General features: G+C 38.7%; 1 pseudogene; it reads right to left on the bottom strand.

Annotated features, from left to right (window-relative positions):
* Positions 1-210: 210 nt before the first annotated feature.
* Positions 211-2,008, bottom strand: LOC111179737 (glyceraldehyde-3-phosphate dehydrogenase pseudogene; annotated as a pseudogene).
* Between the last annotated feature and the right edge of the window lie 6,984 nt (positions 2,009-8,992).

The raw sequence follows: 8,992 nt of genomic DNA, 5'->3' as shown, positions 1-8,992 counted from the left end.
CCTGACTCAGAATGAGCTTGTTAACAAATAAAATACCTATGAATTTCGTATTTAATCTGATGTACTAATGAGTTTAGGTTGTTTTAGAGCCCAATTCTAGAGTCCAACATATTTGTTCTTTCTCCAGCTTCATGTAATTTGCATATTTGAAAAGCTTGTACTTCCTGACTAAAGCTTGGTGACCTTGGACCAATCTTTCAATTTAGGTAATGTAAAATTTGAAAACTATCTATCTTTTTGGTTATTGTGGGGATAAAATTCATGTCAGGGGATTAGCACAATGCCTAACACATAGTAGGTGCTCAAATGTGGTAGCTAATTTTAAAAAGAAAGAAAGAAAAAAAAAGAGAGACCTTTCATAAACAATAGAAAATTGTGCTCTAGGAATTAATCAGTTCAGTAACAGGGATCTTTGATATGGTTGTTAGGCACTTACTTATGAATCTATTTCCCTGTACGATTATCCATGTTATGTTTCTGTTTTGACTGTGCCAAATGCCTTGCTTAATCCAGATGAACATAAGCCACCTCTTTAGAATTTTTGTCCAAAGGAGAATGAAGCTAGTCTGACCTGACTCATCCTTTATAAACTCCTCCTAGCTCCTGCGGATCTCCACTTTCATTTCTAATGTTCGCAGACCATCTCTTTTTTTTTTTTCCTTTCCTTTTTGACTGTGCACATTGTTCTTTATTGATGATACATGACCAGGTAGGGCTCCCTAATCCTCTCCCCCTTCTTCAGGAGCTCTGGGATGGAAACTGTTGAGGATGAGATATTCTCAGTGTGTTGGGGGATTGAGTTGGGGCAAGGATTCCTTAGGAGCTGAGGGCTTCTTTCTTCCTTATCTTGTTTTCACTGAGGCTGGTGGTCCAGGGATCTCTTACTCCTTGGAAGCCATATGGACCATAAAGCCCACCACCCTTTTGCTGTAGCCAAACCCATTGTCATAACAGGAAATGTGTTTGACAGAGCAGCCACCGAGGGCAATGCCAGCCCAGCATCAAAGGTGAAAGTGGGAGTATCACTGTTAAAGTCGCAGGAGGCAGCCTGTCCTCAATGTAACCCAGGATGTCCTTTAGGGGGCCCTCTATTGCCTGCTTCACCACCTTCTTTCTCAATGTCATCACATTTGTTGGCTTTCTCCAGACCACAGGTTAGATTCTTGACTCATTGGAGCTGGGATTTGGGATCTGGGAGGCCATGCCAGTGAGCTTCCAATTCAGCTCAGGGGTGACCTTGCCCACAGCCTTAGCAGTGCCCATAGAAGCAGGGATGATGGTCTTCTGGGCAGCCCCACAGCCATAATACCACAGCTTCCCAGAGGAGCCATCTGTGATCTTCTGGGTGGCAGTGATGGCATAGACCGTGGCCATGAGTCCCTCCATCATGCCAAAGTCATCATGGATGACCTTGCCCAGAGGACCCAAGCAGTTGGTGGTAGAGGAGTCATTGCTGACAATCTTGAGGTTATTGTCATACTTCTCATGATTTATGCCCAAACATGCGGACATCGGCAGAATGGACAGAGATGAGGATGACCCTTTTGGCTCCATCCTTTCATAAGCCCCAACCTTGTCCAAGTTAGTGAAGACATCAGTGGATTCTACAACATATTTAGCACCAGCATCACCCCATTTGATGTGGGTGGAAGCTTGCTCCTAGAAGATGAAGATGGGCCTTCTGTTGATGACAAGCTTCCCATTCTCGGCCTGATTGTGTCATAACTTGCTATGGGTGGAATCATACTGGAGCATGTAGACCATGTAGCTGAGGTCAGTGAAGGGGTCATTGATGTGCAATATCCATTTTGACAGAGTTAAAAGCATCCTGGTGACCAGGCATCCAATGTGGACAAATCGATTTACTCTGACCTTCATGACTGTCTCAGGGATGGGGCCAGTATTGCACAAGAAGATGCAACTGTCTGTCAGAGAGGGAAGAGCAGAGAGCCCCACTTCTTTAATAATTATGAAATTGTACTTGAGATTCACCTGAGGCTTTAAGGTCTAAAGTTTGTATGTAGCTAATTACTGTCCTTTTTAAAAAATAAGAACCACTGTTTATTTGCAGCCTTGTGGCACCAAGACCGTCGAAAACAGCACAATAATTTCAAACACAGGATTTTTAGTAGCCTGAAATGTAGCCTCATTTAATTCAACAGGTGCTTTCCTATAATTCATCCAACTACACATAATAGGAAGTTCCTCTTACCAATAATGTTCGTTATGCTTTTTTTTCAGTCTGAAGATCATTCTCAACACATAAAAATTTTGTATATATAAAAATATATGAATATATATATATAATTTTATTAGTTCATAAATCATTACGTGTCAAAATTTCAAGTTTACTTTATAACCCTTGCTCTGGAAATTGGCATCCGTGCATCTAGGGTTATAAATGTTATTCCCTGCTTGCTCTCAACTGTTTTCGTGAGTGAATCACTGGGCACCACCTACACTTTGTTCTCATGTCAGACCTGCAGTCCTCCATAATAGCAATCAGTCTCACAGGTTTATCTGTGTACTTTTTTCCTCTCTTTCACATCCAATTTAATCATTTGATTATGCCAGATACAGTTTAGACAAATACATTCTTCCTTGCCCTTATGAAAGTCACTCTAACTGAGCTTGTCAAGTGAAGCTTTACCTTAGAGGCACCTATATTCATACAAATTAAGATATGGTCAATAATTATAATAAATTCCTGTTCATTAACAGTTCCTAATTTATTATTACTCCTTAAGTACTGTTGTTTTTATTTTTTTTCATGTTTTTCATAACTGAATCACACATTTTTGCCTTACGTAGCATCAAGTCAACAAGCCTTATCAAGTTAGTGGGGGGAGACATTGTCTGTCTCCGTGTAGGCTAGGTGCCTCACAGACATCTCAGTAACAGAAGTATTTCATTGTGTAGGACACTTTGTTTATCAAATTAAATGCATATTAGAGAGCTAACTGGAAAAAAATAAAATTACAACCCCACAAAGCCATTAATTAAAGTTATCATAAGAAAGGATTATGATGACTTTCTCTTGCACATTAGACTGTGTGCTTTTGTTTTTTGTTTCTTCCTTTTCTTCCCTTATCCTTTCAGGTGGCCTGGAATTCAGGATAATTGCAATTGCCCCTCATTATTATGCTCTTGTATCTTGTAACCACCGAACGTAGGTTCGGCTGCTCACTGCTCACATGCCAATAATTCTAGAGGCAAATGTCCCTAGAAAAGAAAGGTGCTTTAATCAGAAAAGCTGGCTATCTGGGGAGACGGTGGACTTGTGTCCAGAGACCAGCTCCGAAGATTCTCCTCAGTCATGACAGTTTTTAAAGGGAAGAATGCGGGGGGAGGGGGAAGAATATCAGTGAATCATCAAGGCAGGAGGTTGGGTTCTGCCTCTCCATTGAGTGCAGACTGGCTTTCTTTTCAGATGTTATCTTGCCTGAGTGATCTGCCTGCAGCATCGCTTAGAGGGGCTACTGGGGGAAGAGAGCTAGTCTTTTTATCTAGGAAAAGAATCAACAGTTTAGACAAGGCATGGTGTGCATTGGGGAGAGCATAAGTCGTGAGTTAGTTTCAATTGCTTAGTGATCACATTCCTTAATTAGGTCCTTTTAAGGTTAGAGGGGAACAGAAATAGGCAAACAGGAAAGGGGCAAAAGAGCTCTTTCATTGTAATCTCCTTTGCCTCTCTGCTTGCTTCCCGTCCTCCACAGTTTATAGGTGGAGGCAAGTATAATCCCACTCAGTGTCATTGCTTGGAAGTTTAAAATTTCAATACAATCAACTAAAGCATCAAATACAAAATACAAACTATCAGCATGCATTATCTACAAGACTTATCTGCAGATTGGTTAGAAAGGAAAGAAAAAAAGAGAAGAAATATTTTCTAGGCACACTTCTTCCCTTCTAAAAATCTGGGTCTAGTTTTTCCGAATGAAAGTGAATAGAGTCAACGCTAGGAAAGGTGGTACTTAATGTTTACCTCCCTTTCTTCCCAAATAGACTTCACTGAATTCAGATTTAATTATTTTATTCTTCCCTTTGGTAGTAAACAGATACTCTTTTGGTCCCATTTTCTGATTACTGCACCCTGATTTTTCCTTGAGAAAGTACTACTTTCCCATTCTCTCAGTTTATGGGATCCAGATGAACATTGCACACAGGAATGGCTTCCCTCTGCCTAGGGATGAACACTAATCCAAGTTGGTCCATTTAGAGCTAGTACTGGGGGCTTCTGATGAAAAGAACAGAAAAGCAATGTTCTTTCTCATGCAGTTGCCAAGAGAGTATAATGCAAATTAAAAGCCTTGACATCTATTTTGCCAGCAAGAGGAAGTATGAAGCTAAGAAGGAAGCCCACACAGAGCAAAGCATAGCCAAGAGATGAAAAGAACAAGTCTTAGTCTTGATAAGGACTTTTGAGTACCTGGATTCAGCTGCTCCTAAAGCCACTTATTTCTAAGAATCTTGAGCTACGTAATATATTAAAGGCCTGTTTTTGTTTAAACATGTGGAGATGGAAGGTTTTCCTATCTCTTACGAATGAAAGAATCTTGCCTCATACATAATTTTCCTCCCAAAACATCTCTCTTCATCTTCCTGAGCACTGAAAGACATATCATTTATCTGCTGTTTGTTTTTCCACCTTGTAAAAAAAAAGTACACTTAGAGACCTGTTTGTCTGTATTGCCTCTTCTCATTAGCCTCATTCTCATGTCATGCTCATTTTTTGAAAATCTTATTACTGTATTCCCTGGGTCCTGAAAAGTGATTGGCCCAATACTAGTAAGCATTCCTCCACATTTCTCTGTCTCCTATATTGGAATTTTCCCACTCACATAGCCTTTAGCTCATCATGTAACTTCTCAGAGTTACTTATCTGATTTACATATCCTTTCTTGGTTATATGTGAAATCCAGTCATTTTACTCTAACCTTTAAATTTAGTGTAAAAATAAAGGCCTTGTTAATTGAGAAGGAAATTGAAATTAATGTCTTTATTATGAGGGAGGGGGACCTTAGGAGCTCAGTGTCTTAAATATCGAGTTGATTTCCTCACCTGCAAAGACTTTAGTGTCAGTATTTAAAATTTGTAGTTCATTAAAAATTAAATTTTAGAATACTAAAAGTATTACAGTTTATTCATGTATTTTTAAAAATTTAAATCTTATTTATCCAATTGTTAATTATTCTTAATAACATAAAAGGGTCTTTATTTATTTATTTTTCTATTCACTAATTCTCTTTTCTGAGACAAAAAATCAGGATACTTCTCCTCACACTTCCCTTGGTACTATTCCTTCCCTCCTCCTCCGGCTCTTTCTCCCCCACTCCTCCTTCTTCATCTGACTAGATTCTTTCAAAGAGCCTACTTTACATTTGAATTGCAACACGTACGTTTTAAAAACTGATGGTAAAATAGCAGTATGTTTCCTATTCATTTCTTTTAATTTTCCATAATTTGGATCTCACTGAGCTGTTATATACAAACAGCCTGGCCCCTTGAGATGTTCTGGGATGAAGATAATTTGTACACATTGTGATTGTTAATAGAGAATTTGTTGTACAACACATTCTTTACAATGCAGTGAAGATAATTATAATTGGGGGCACAAAATAAAACCTGCTCCAGCTAGGAAATTGTTCAGATACACATGTTATTTTTATGCATCTCCTGGGGAAAGGGCAGGCCATGTCAAGGACTTACATTTGATATTAAAATATCAAATTGTCAAATGATAACACCTTCAGGGAAACACGCTTAACTACCTATTCAAATTACATTTTAAGTATTTCTCTCCAAGTGAAAATGTATCATTTTTAATATCCTGAGGCTGTTCGTCAAGGTGGTTAAAAGGGTGAGAAGCTATTAAGAAAAGCACATTTTTGAAAAGGACACATAATCTCTGCATTGTGTGTAAATTATGGTAGCAAACCAAGTTCAGAAACATATACATGGAAGGAATAAAGAAGAAAAAATAGTTGTGATGAATAGGGAGGAAAATGAAGTGAAAGTGTGACAAAGCATCTTTTTTTAAATTGTGGGAAATGTCCTTCGTGAGACGACTGAATTTGGAGAGGAATCCAGAGAAAAGAGAAATGCCAGGCATATTGTCTTTCTTTTCAACCAATGTAAAGGATACTGTTGTGAGCCACACTGGCCCCTTTTCAGGACTGAAGGAATTATGCCCACAGTTGCTGGGAGTATGAGTGCTGACAGCTCTTAACTGCTAACCCTCTCCAGAAGTCGCCCTAGGCTAGAGAGAGCTGCCTCTGATGGAACAGCCTGTATCCCATGACTGGTTGGTCCCTGAGGCCCTTGACGCAGGGAGAGCTAACTCTGGAGGGCTTTCCCAGCTTCCCTGTGGGGACAGCTGTAACACTTGCTGAAGATGAATCAACTTCTCTCTGCCCAACTCTGCTTCCTTCCTGTCCCTTGCCCTCCCCAGGTGTGGATCCTGAGGACCTCAAATAAACATCTTCCATGTTAATCTCCAACTCAGGGCTTCCCAGGAAGCCCAGTCTGCCACAACGTATGCAATTATTTCTCTAGTTGCTATTGTTTATTGAGTAAATATTATGCATTAAGGACAGTGTATGCACTTTACATGGATTATTTATTTTGATCCTCATGGATTCCAAGCCACTGGAGTTAGCTATGGAATGGTAATGGTGGTCTCATGGAATATGCCTGCTCAACGGACCAGATTTGAGTATTGTCAACCAAGGAAGCTGTCATTTCTTTGTTTAAACCCATCACTCTTAGATTAAGGTATAACATCTGTTTTTTTGTTCCTAACCACTCCTCTAATTTCCTGCCACTCCTACCTTGCTTCCTATGATGATCCACACACTCTACCTTTTTTCAGTTCCTGTAACTCAGCAAATCCCTTGCAACTTCATGGCCTTTGAAGATGCCATTCTGTTGACAAAGGATCCTGTTTTACCCAATGTTTCTACCCCATTTGTCAGTTTAACTACCATTTATCATTCACTGTTCCTCTGAATTTCATTTTTCTCAGAAAACATCCTCTGAAATACAGATTAGTCAAATTTGACTAATATATAAACCCTCTTAGCAGCCAGGCCTTCTTTGGGGTGCTTGTCTCAGTTGTAACTGAACGATTCCATGCACATTTTTCTGTGAAGTAGGTACCTATTTAAAGGGAAGGTTGATGGGGTAAAGACATGTGCAGTGAACTACATGAGGTCAAGGACCATTATCTCTCTTATTTACCACTGTGACTTCAGTACCAAGCTCTGGACTTGGCATTTCTTAGATATGTGTAGAAATCACAGAAATTTATTTCTCTGCTTTTTTTTTTCCCTCTGCTTGCATTTTTTTTTTTTTTCTGGTACGCAGGCCTCTCACTGTTGTGACCTCTCCTGTTGCAGAGCACAGGCTCCAGACGTGCAGGCTTAGCGGCCATGGCTCACGGGCCTAGCCGCTCCGCGGCATGTGGGATCTTCCTGGACCGGGACACGAACCCGTGTCCCCTGCATCGGCAGGCAGACTCTCAACCACTGTGCCACCAGGGAAGCCCTCTGCTTGCATTTTTAACCATAATGTTTTTCTCCCCTTTCCTTGCTAAGATGAACACACATATACATATGGACATGTGTGTATATGTAGGGGTGTGTGTGTGTGTGTGTGTGTGTGTGTGTGTGTGTGTGTTGGTATAAAATCTTCAGATTCAGTTTCAAATTAACTTTTTGTCTTAGAATAAACACTCCCTTTAAGCCGACTTTATATATTCCTGTTTTGATATGAAAAATAGAGACTCTATATCCAAGATTTCAGGATATGCCTCACAGCTTCCTCTAGTTACGTGAGTATGTTGCCATTTCCAAAGTCTTTGAACAATTAGATTTAATCATTTATTTCTACTATACACAATGCTACAATACACAAGAGCTTATAGCTATAAAATAAACTATTTTTGTATTTTTAATTGACTTTATTTCCTAGGATAGACCAAAGAAATGCTTGTAAGAGATGAGTAAGCCCTCTCTGGATTGAAAAATTTTTAAAAACTTAAAGTCCTTCAGCAACTTAAAGTGATAATGGATCTTTAATTTCTTTAAGTATTTTGATTTCTCTGAGTTCCCAGTTGGTTTTGAAGACTCAGGTACAAGTAAAAATATTATCAACCTAGAAAGTGAGTGTGGCTAGCTGGGTTTGGTTTTCTTCAGTCTTTCAGGAAATGACAAAACTTTCAACCTTTTGAGAGAACTTAACTTTATGTTCCTATATTCAATGCTGACACTGCTAAAAATGAATCATTAAATGTGAGATGAAGGCTAAATGGAAAAATGTTTAACCAACTGTCCTTTCCCAGTGCTACATTTATAAAAAGCTATATTTTGGATATACAGAATATATTTCAATGGCTAGGATATAAGAGGACCAAAAAAGATATGTGTCAATTGTTGAAATTCATTTATAAAAGCATTTTGCGTACTTATAGAAACAAATTTTGATGACTGGAATGGTATGTACAGGGGATAGGAAGGGGAGGTTCTTCATTGGTTAACTGAATGAAAGATTTCTTATAAAGTGCAATAATGGCACTCATTACATACTTCAAGAAGAGGAATTGAATTCAACATGGAAGGAAAAAAGCTAATTCATCCTTTTTGTAAATCCATGAGCTTTGGTTGCATGAAATAATAACCTTACTTACATAGAATTCAATTAAAAGAGGCTTTCAGTTAATCAGATTTATGTTCCCAGAGTTTTACTTTGGAAAAAAATAAAGAACCCAAAGACCAACCAATTAAATAAATATGTGTATGGTTCATGTTGTTGATTGATAGTTTAATCCTAAGATGTAGATCTATACTACTAAAAACATATTTATATATTTTATGCTAGACAATGAGGAATGCCACTTGGGGTGATTTAATTTTTGAAGAAATGTTGAGTGCCTAAGATATGCCAGATGTTGAGATAATCACTTTGGATTAAATGGTAAACTAAAATAGATATT

The sequence above is a fragment of the Delphinapterus leucas genome, chromosome 7, assembly GCF_059928025.1.
Source record: "Delphinapterus leucas isolate spDelLeu-1000000601 "Yukka" chromosome 7, BTC_Dleu_Yukka2, whole genome shotgun sequence".
Lineage (NCBI taxonomy): Eukaryota > Metazoa > Chordata > Mammalia > Artiodactyla > Monodontidae > Delphinapterus > Delphinapterus leucas.
This window is presented reverse-complemented; position numbering and strand designations above follow the sequence as displayed.